Consider the following 9821-nt stretch of genomic DNA (forward strand, 5'->3'; position numbering starts at 1 on the left):
GGCCCACCTGTCTCAGGTACACTGCTCACAGTCGGCTGGGTCTCTCCTACAGCAATTACTAATCCAGAAAATCCCCTGCACTTCCCTCCCAGACATGCCCACAAGTTGACGGTCAAGAATAACTGTCACCGTGAGCAGAGACTTGGTGACGGCGAGTTTTCTGCCTTTGGGTGGTGCCACATAATAAGCAAAGAGACCTGCAGAAAAAGGTGCCCCCAAGACTGACATTCAGTACTAAGGATGTGGTACCCAGGCTGGTCAAATAAGGTCAGGAGAAAGGCTCATACAGGCCATGAGTAGCTAGGCAAGCAATAGCTGCAGAAGCCGTGTGCAGAAGACAGGTGAGGACGTGCTAATGGCTTCAGGGAACAGCAAGGAGCAGACGAGGGTAGTCTGAGTCACTGCGGGCCAGCAGAGAGCATATGAGGTCATCTGAAGGGACAGGGTGTGCTCGACCAGGTAGAGGACTCGGTGTGACAGGCTGTCTGCTTCTCTTGCAGTCTAGAAGATGCTAATCCACTTTGTAAAACGCTGAGGCCTGCAGCTAAACAGCAGCCGGGACTGTCTTCTGCTATAATCACCCCCATTCCCTGACTCATCGCGCCCTTAGCCGAAGGCTTCTACAAACTGCAGGAGCACCTACGTGCGTTGATCCGGACACAGCGCCCTGTATGTGGCAATAACACACACACACACACACACACACACAAACACACACACACAAATACACACACACTGCACAGTTAAGGGAATGGATGCATGAACAACAGCCTCCACATTGCCTGGTTGTTTCACAGAATTTGAGTTTCTAGGTATGGTGTTTTTGCTTGAAAAGAAACGTCAAAATAAACAAAGACAGCTTTTCAAGGATTCCTCAAATCCTCAGAGACAAGGGCGGTTCTGCTGGCTGGGAGGGCTGCCTCCTGGTGGCGAGAAGAGGAAAAACAAGTGAGCCAGGCTCTAAAGCTCACAGATGTAGAAGCCTTTGAAGCTGGTGAAAAGCAGAGAACACAAATGACCCTGTGAGCCACGGTCCTTACTGATTTGGGATTATGTGTTATCTTGCTCCCCACGTCACCATGCATGTTCACCTGAGCTCACTTGAAAAGAACAAACTGAGGTGCAGTCATGACCAGAACCCGGATTCAGACTGCTAACCTCACATCTCGACAGCTCTGGCCACACTGGAGCAGAGGAGAGGGATCACCCCCCCGCCATTCCTGGGCCAGAAAACTACTCCTGGGGTGGCCAGACATCCTTCCAGTAAGCAGAAATTGCCAGAGTCTTGAGTGGGACGGAACTAAGACATTTTTAAAGATGATGAAAAATGTGTTTAAAATTGTTTTTACTTATCAACTTCTAATACAGTATTTTTTATTAATTCTTTGAGAATTTCACAGATGTACACAATGCATTTTGATCACATTCACCCTCACTCTTCCTGCTAAGTCCTTCCAGATCCACCCCATCCCCCACCCCCCAAACCTTGAGTCTTTTTTTTTTTTCTTTAAAATAACCAAGTTCAAGTTGTTCTGATCGTATACTCTTAGGTGTAGGACCGACCATCCTGGAACACAGTAGACTAACCCAGAAAACTGACATCTGCTCCCCAATCTGTCAACTGTCAATAGCTCCTCATCTAGGGATGAGGGTTGATGATGCGCCATGCTGGAATGTTGACTGGATTGATCTCGTGCGGGCGTTCACTGAGTTTGTGAGGGAGCAGTCCTGTTGTGTCCGTAAGATACTGTTTGCTTTGGTTATTTCCCGGCCTCTGACTCTTACAAAATCTCCACCCCACGCTTACAGAAGTTCCGCGAGTCTCGGCGGTAAGGGGTAGGATATGGATGTCTCCTTTGTGGCTGAGCACTCTGCAGACACCTAGTCTCTTTGAGTTGACCAACTGTAAGTTTCCGCACTGGCCACGGCCCAAAGGAGCAGCTCGGATGAGGACTGAGCGCTACACTAATCCACGAGCACGGAGCCAGGCAGTTAGAGGGCTGTCTGTCACGACGTCCATTGGGCAGAACAATAGTAGCAGCATCACTCTGGGGACCTAGGAGTTCTCTAGATAAAATACCCTTTCCCCCCACCACCCCAAGAAGATACATTTTAAGTCACATTATTTAAGGACTTTTCCGGTTCTTGGGTCCTGATTTGTCGCCAGGTGTCTTTAATGAAGCTCAGGTGCAGACTCTAGCTAGTCTGTAAACACGGCAGGTTTGCGGTAATATTGTGTTTTTAATTACACTTATGTATGGGTGTGTGTTTGCTCACATGCTTGCGCCTGCGTCGTGGAGCGTGTGTGGAGATCTGAGGGTAATTTACAGGAAGGAGCTGACTCTCTCCTTCTGCCCTGTGGGTCGGGGAACTGACCTCTTATCATCAAACTTGTCAGCAACTGCCTTTACCAACCCAGCCATCTTACTGGGCCAAGTGTGATGATTTTTTAATTTTGACTCAACTATTTTGCATGTGCATGTTTGTGTGCGGGTGAGCATGCATGTGTTAGCAACCACGTGACACATGGAGGCCAGTGGAGAACCTTGAGTTGTGGTCTTCCCACACCATTTAGTTTGTTTCTTTGTAGAAAGGGTCTCCCCCTGGCCTGGAACTTGCCTGCAAGGTTAGGCTGGCCCGTCAGTAAGCCCCTCCTGTCTCTGCTTTTTTTTTTTTTTAATAGAATCTTTTTTATTCAGGAAAAAAAAAATCAAAAACATTTTTTTTCCAAACACACACAGGAGGGGGGTATGGGTAAGGGGAGGTATCTGTCTGTCCAGCCCCAGCCCCCGGCCCATGTGGTTTTTGGCAGCAATAAGGGAAATGGGGGTAATGGCCCAAAAAATAATGGTATGTGTGTGTATGGAAAGAAAGGGTGCAAAAGCTGAAGGGAGCAGTGGGGGGAGGGGACAGATGAGGTCAGTACTGGGAACGCCGCAGGTGGGAGGCCATTTCATAACATTTCTTGTTGATCAAACCACCGTGGACACCTTCTTTGCCCATCAGCAGGACTAGCGTCTTGGCAGTCATGGTGACAGTGACATTGAAGGTTGGGGCTCCTCCGGTGCTCTTGGTACGAAGATCCATTGTAAATTCCCCATCCTGCAGCAGTGAGTCCCGGATCACAGAACATTTCTGGCCCCCAAGTGTCAACCCATTCACGAAAACACTTGACCGGTCTTTGCCTACCAGGACACCAACCTCAGCTGGCGTAATGCTAACGAAGGTCTTCCCGGGGATGGCGGCCCAGACGGAGGGCGAGTCCTTGTAGCCTACGATGGCCTCGTCCTGACAGGTCCCGTCCGCCATGAGGCTGTCGATGTAGGCGTTCCACCCGGCCATGGCGCTGCTGCTGGGGCCGCGGGCTGGGCTCGGGCTGGCGGGCGGGGGGGGGGGGGGGGGGGGGGGGGGGGGGGGGAGGCAGAGAGCTCGGGGCACCCTGTCTCTGCTTTTATCCAGCACCGGGGTCACAAGTGTGTGCCATGGTGCCTGACTTTTCAAAAGTGGGCTCTGGGGATCCATTTCAGGCTTCCTTCTTCCGAGACAAGCAGCCTACTGGCTGAGCCATCTTCTCAATGTATAATAGTTTTCCAGTAGACCTGTGTCTTTGTTCTCGACCGACTTGTAGGGCCCGTTCCCTCCCTCCACCTTGTTTCTTGTGTCTGCGCCTGAGTGGCACTGTGTATTCCAGCTTGCTGGTTCAGGGGCTTCCTGAAAATTCTCCCTTCTGCCTCCCACCTCCGTAGGAACCCTTGCTCCCACCATGTCCAGTTTTTTACGTGGACCCTGAGATCAAACAGGCTTGTGCAGCATTAGAAACAAAAAAGTAAATTCAGTGTCACACAAAGGAACACAGGAAGAAGGCAAAAATAGCTTGGCAGAGTGGTTCGTTTTTGGAAAGAGGGCTCACGTGACCCAAGCCAGGATAGCAGTGCTCTTGGCCAAACATCCTTCAGTCTTTTATCACTGACACGGGAGGTGACTGCACTGCATCCCATGGGTGGGAGCGCCACTTTGCCTCCTGACCTGGCTAATCAGTGTAAGTGGCGAGGGAGGGGCTCAAGAAATACGAGTCCTTGTCAGGGTAACCACCTTAGATGAAAACAAAACACACAACTCTCACAGCCCTGTAGTCCACTGAACCATCTCTCCAGCCATTTCTTAAATATTTTTTATACCCAGTTACTAGTACTGGCAGATGTGAATACACTGTACTTTCTCAGTGAGGCTCAAAGGAATGCACCCAATTTTAAATAAACCGCCTTAATATTGCATCTCCTCACACATTACCAACACAGAGACACGGAGCATTTTAACCTGAACTGACAGTTCTTGGGGCTGACTGGGTTACCAACATGTTTTTTTTTCGAAGCTTCAGATAGAAACACACTTGCCCAAGCTACTCCTGAAGCAGGATCCTCATTTCAATTTATCCACAGATTTGAAACCCATTAATGTTAAAAACCTCTAATCTTTGCAAAGAGATTCCTTTCAAGATCTTTGGGTTTAAAGCGTGAATTTCTAATTCTCTCTTCAGCTTTCATATATCTGAACAAATCACATAAATGACGTGTATTTTAACAGGACTATGAAGGTTATCTAAATCACGCGAGAGTCTAAGAGATCCATGTTGGGAGATGAGAGCAATAACCTTACAAAGATAAGTGTCGTTAGCATGGAAAGGGCATGAAAAAATTAATGAAGTTTTAAGGTCAAAGATAAATTGAGGGGTGTAAAGCTGTCAAATCGTCTCTCGTGAGACTCCGTTCTTCTAGCCTCACGACCGTGACATTCCCTAAGGTGTTGTTGTGTTCTCTAGAATGTCAAAGTGGGCAGTCTGTGGACGGCGTCCATCTCTGAGGCCGGAGAACGAACTAAGCAAGCCAGCAGGCAGGACTGTTTTCATTGTGCTGCTGTCCAGTTCTGCCACTAGAGGGAGCACGAGGCACACAGCATAAGTGTAGCTAAGGTGGGGAGAGACAGGAGGCAGAGGCAGAGGTTGCCCTGACTTTACACCCAGTAAGCCCTGCAGTGTCTCTAAGGGGGAATTTGAAATGCACAGTGTTCAAACAACACAGTCTAGACCACAATCCGCTGAGCACACTTCCCAATCACTGGCGTCTCCCTGCATGCTGGACAGACTCCTTGGGTGCATAACCAACCCCTTCCCACAAGGCTCCTGTGAGTATCACTGTTTTACACAGGAAGTCAGTGAGTGGGGGAGGGGAGGAAGCAACGTGTGAGTCTGAAAACCAAAGGAAGCGGACCTCAGTTGTCTGTGTCTATAACCTTAGCACTTGCAGGCCAAGGCAGGGGGATTGCTTGAGTCAGGAGTTCACGGTCCACTGAGCAACATAGAGGAACTCTGAACTAAAATAATAATCACTTAAAATTAAAAAGAAAATAAATTTTTTAAAGGAAATGAGTCCCCCAGATCCCAAAGGACACGTCCTTTCCAGGGTCCAGGAAGGAGTGGGCCTCAGGCAGGATGCGCTTTGGTTCTTATAGTTTTATGACCTCCCCACCAAAACAATGTCCTTGCTTTGAAGTTAGGGTTCTGCCATCCTATTTGTTTCTGATAAGTTGTCCCCTGTTTCCCACTGAAGATCAGCCATGGCATTACAGAAGGAGGACAGAAAGAGCGGGCCACCCCCATCTGAGATAACAAGCGACCCCGTAAAGTTGAAGGGAAGTCAGCTGCGCTGACCAAGAAGCACCGGGCACAGCCATAAACCCTGCCGTGTCCTGAAGGCAAAGGCGCCAGTCCACTTGTGGGGAAGAATTCCACGGCCAATAAACAAAGAGTGATTTTCTATTGATCGTCCTTGGTCTCCCTTTGATTAACAAAGATCACGGTGTGGAAGTCGGGGCATAGTCCTTCCACGGGCAAGTGGGAGCCAGAAGGTGCTGGTAATCTCTTTATCTTTAACTTTGACTGTTAGACATAGAGACAGGCACAGCTTTGCAAAGCTGTATATGAGAGGGAATTGAGTTACGAACAGAACACCTCTGTTTTCGAGTGTGTGTGTGTGTGTGTGTGTGTGTGTGTAACTATAAAGACAGGAAGGGCTATGACTCCCAGGGTGAGGTGTGGGGAGCCAGAGGTTGGGTGTCTTCCCCAGTCATGATCAACCTTGTGTTTTGAGAATCTCTCACTGAACCTGGAGTTGAGCCGTTCACTCTGCTGGTGGGCTAAAAAGTCCCAGGATCCTCCTGTCCCGCACTCCCCAGCTCTGGGATCACAGGCCCGTGCCCTGACACACGACTTTTATGTGGGTGCCAAAGATCAAACTCAGGTCTTCATATCTGTGCAACAAGCGCTTCGCCAACTGAGCCGCTTCCCCAAAGACCTAATGACCGTCTTGGCATGGGCCAGCCACCTACTTATCTCCAGAAACCTTAGACTTGGACCCTGCCCCCCTCCGCCCCAGAAACCATTTCCTCCCGTCTCTCGGTTCATTCATTCAACACACATGCACAGCTGGCTAAACTTCACTTGGTCTCGCTCAGCAGTGCTTGCCTTCTCACTGGGCATGCTCACAGCCCTTCCCCCCCATGACTAAGGGCCAATTCTCTCATGATCCTCTTTTAAGGCCCCGGAATGGAGTGGACTCCTCTGGAAGTGCCGTCACGAATGCTCCCGCTCTATGGCTAAGCTCCTTGCCTCCCTGACAAGGGACACACACACTGACACACTTGCCTCCCTTTTACCCTTCCTCAGCAGCCTAGCACAAATGTCACTGGAACAACCCCCTAGCCCCACATTCCATCCTGCAAAGCAGTCCCCATCCCATGCTTGTAGAGAGTCCTATTTATTTCCTTCTCGGGAACCCCTGTGGCTTGGAAACTTGTGGGTCTGTGCATGTATGTATAATTTATAATGGTAATGTGTAGCATGTGACTGCAGGAGGGTGCAATTGTTTAAGGCCTGTGGGTGGTTTGGATGAAAATGGTCCCCAGAGGTCAGAGGTGGACAGTAGCCTGGGGTTGGGGGAGGCAGACATGTGGACAGAAGCCCAGGGTGGAGGGTGGAGGCAGAGGGGAGGCAGACAGGTAGACAGCGGCCCTGTGGGGGGCAGGAGGTAGATTCTTATAAATAGACCTTTTTTTTTTTTGAGTCTTTTTAGATCCAGCCTCTGATTTGTCTGGCTGAGCCGATCTGCACATAACACAGAAGACTGTGAGGTTTCATAAAAGCAGTGGGGGGCAGGAACCGTGGCTCAGCAGGTAGAAGGGCCTGCTACCAGGCCAAATGACCCGAGTTCCATCCCATGTCCCACGTGGTAGCAGGGCAGAATCAATCTGTCTGTCTGTCTGTCTGTATATGTGTCTGTTTGTCTCTCTCTCTCTCACACACACACATATGTCCACACTCATGCATGCACGCACGCGTGCAGACACACACACACATGTCCACACTCATGCACGCGCGCGCACACACACACACATACACATTACTGGTAGCTTCTTCTCCATGCTGACAGGAACATTCTGTTTCACAGCTAGCCAATCTCTATGCATTCCACTAATGGTGGATTCTCACTTATTTCCAGTTTTGGGGTTTCATAGAGAATTCTGAGGGCGGGTCTTTGTACAGATACGTGCCTTATTACTCGTGGGTAGATACCCAGAATAGAGTGACGGGGTCAGATGGTTATGTGTTTGCTCTTTAAAGAAACAGTCAAGGACTGAGGAGATGGCTCAGTGCTTAAAGTGCTAGCCTGAGGACTGGAATTTGGATCCCCAGAACCCAAAAGTCAGGTAGGTATGGTGAGCACCTGTTATTAGGAGGCAGGGATGGGGGCTCCCGAGGTAAACTGACTAGCTAGATTAGGCAGAATCAGTGTGCTCTGCGTTCAGTAAGTGACCTTGCTTCAGAGAGTGGTCCATGAAGAAATCCAGTATCAACTCAGGCCTCCACATGCGCACGCACACACAGTCACAACACACACACATGTGAATACACAGATGCACACCACACACATGCACACCACACATACATAGGCCAATAAGGAAGAAATGGTCAAATTGTTTCCATCATTCCTGTATCATTTCCCCATTCCTTCCAGTGGGTGAATAGCTTGATGTATCTCCACACCCGCAACAATACATTTTAATCACAGACATGCTGGTAGGACACACTGTCTGATTGTCTTCGTTCTGCAGTACGCAGGAGCCACGCTCCTACCCGCTGTCGCTCCATCCACAGTGGAGTGGCTTGAATGACAAATATCCTTCATAGGCTCAGATGGTTGAAAACTCGGTCTGCAGGTGGTGGTGCTGTCTGGGGAGGTTTAGGAAATGCAGGCCTTGCTGGAGGGAGTCCATCACTGGGGGTGGTTTTTGAGCGTGCAAAGCTCCACATCACTTGCAGTTCCCTCTCTATACGCCAAGATATGTGTGCAAGCTCTCAGTTCTCAGCTTCCTGCTCCAGCCACCATACCTGCTGCTCTTATGCCCCTGGCATCATAAGCTTCCTTAGAGAGAGAGCCTGTTTGTAGTCGGACTTTCTTTGGGCCACCAGCTCCCGAATAATGACTCGAATACTTCTTATTAATTAGAAAGACCTTGGCTTAGGCTTGTTCCCAACTAGTTCTGATAACTTAAATTAACCCATTTGTATTCATCCACATTCTGCCACGTGGTCATTCCCTCTCCTCCATACTGTATATCTGCCTTGCTCTGTGTCTCACTGGAGAATCCTCTGTGTCTCTCAGATTCCTTCCCAGAGTTTCCATCTTTGCCGAGGAATACTCGGCAAAATATCCTCCTAGCTACTGTCATCTCCTGCCTAGCTACTGGCCAGTCAGCTCTTTCTTAAGCCAATCAGAAGGTGCCTTAGGCGGACAAGGAAGGACAGAGATGCATCTTCACACAGAGTGATCAAATATTCTGCAACACCAGATTCCCCGGTTTTTATCTGATTGAAGCAAGGCCCCCACAACCGTGCAAGGTGACAGAGTCCACAAAAGTCCACTGCGGATGGGTATCTGTGGTGCTGGTACCAGTAAGGCCAGGACACCAGAGTACAGATACTGGTTCCCTAGTGGCTATTTCTGCTCCTAGCCAAAGGTACTCATTCAGGGAAACAAAGGGCACGTCACTCCTGGTTGTGCTTTACTGCAGGGACAGATAGTGACAGCCCTGTCCTCCAGTCTCCTGCTGAGTAGGGTTAACTCCTAAAGCAGGGGCATGGCACAGAGGTACCAGCAGGAGGGGTGTTGCTGGCTGCAAAGAAAGAGCTGAGGAGAGTCTTGAGGGAAAGGCAGATTTCCCAGAAAGGGAGCAGGATGGGGCAGCAGGATGTTCTGTGTGTAAGGTTCAGGGCCAGCACGAATATAAAGATGCTGAGGATCCTGTAGGGTTTGGGGGAGATGGCAAATGATCACTGGGACCAAGGGCCATGTTCCTATTATTTCCTTATAAGCCTAATAATAATAATAATAATTTTATTATTATTATTATTATTACTATTATTATTATTTTAGAATTCTGGTCCTAGTTATGGACATAGGCAATAGGCATGGCAACAGCTTGAGGGAGGGGAGAGAAGAAGCAAGGAATGAGTTCCAGGCTGCACAGCCTCACCGCTGATAGTGTTCAGAGTACCCAATGGCTGCAGGTTGCCATAGTGGAGAGTGCTACAGGTCCAGAGGGAAGGAAGAGAGCTGGCCAAGTTCTGAGAAAGAGATGATTAGGTCTTGGTGAGTGATCCCATGAGAAGACCCCTGGATGACTAAGAATCCACCAAAGTATGACAGGAAGAAGAAGGAGTCAGGGCAGGAGACTTGTGCAGAAGGGGCAACAAGTCTGGACTTGGA

General features: G+C 49.3%; 1 pseudogene; it reads right to left on the minus strand.

Moving 5' to 3' along the window:
• Positions 1-2749: 2749 nt before the first annotated feature.
• LOC148123287 (profilin-1 pseudogene) lies at positions 2750-3366 on the minus strand (annotated as a pseudogene).
• Between the last annotated feature and the right edge of the window lie 6455 nt (positions 3367-9821).

This window comes from Myodes glareolus, chromosome 1 (genome assembly GCF_982192425.1).
Source record: "Myodes glareolus chromosome 1, mMyoGla1.1, whole genome shotgun sequence".
NCBI lineage: Eukaryota > Metazoa > Chordata > Mammalia > Rodentia > Cricetidae > Myodes > Myodes glareolus.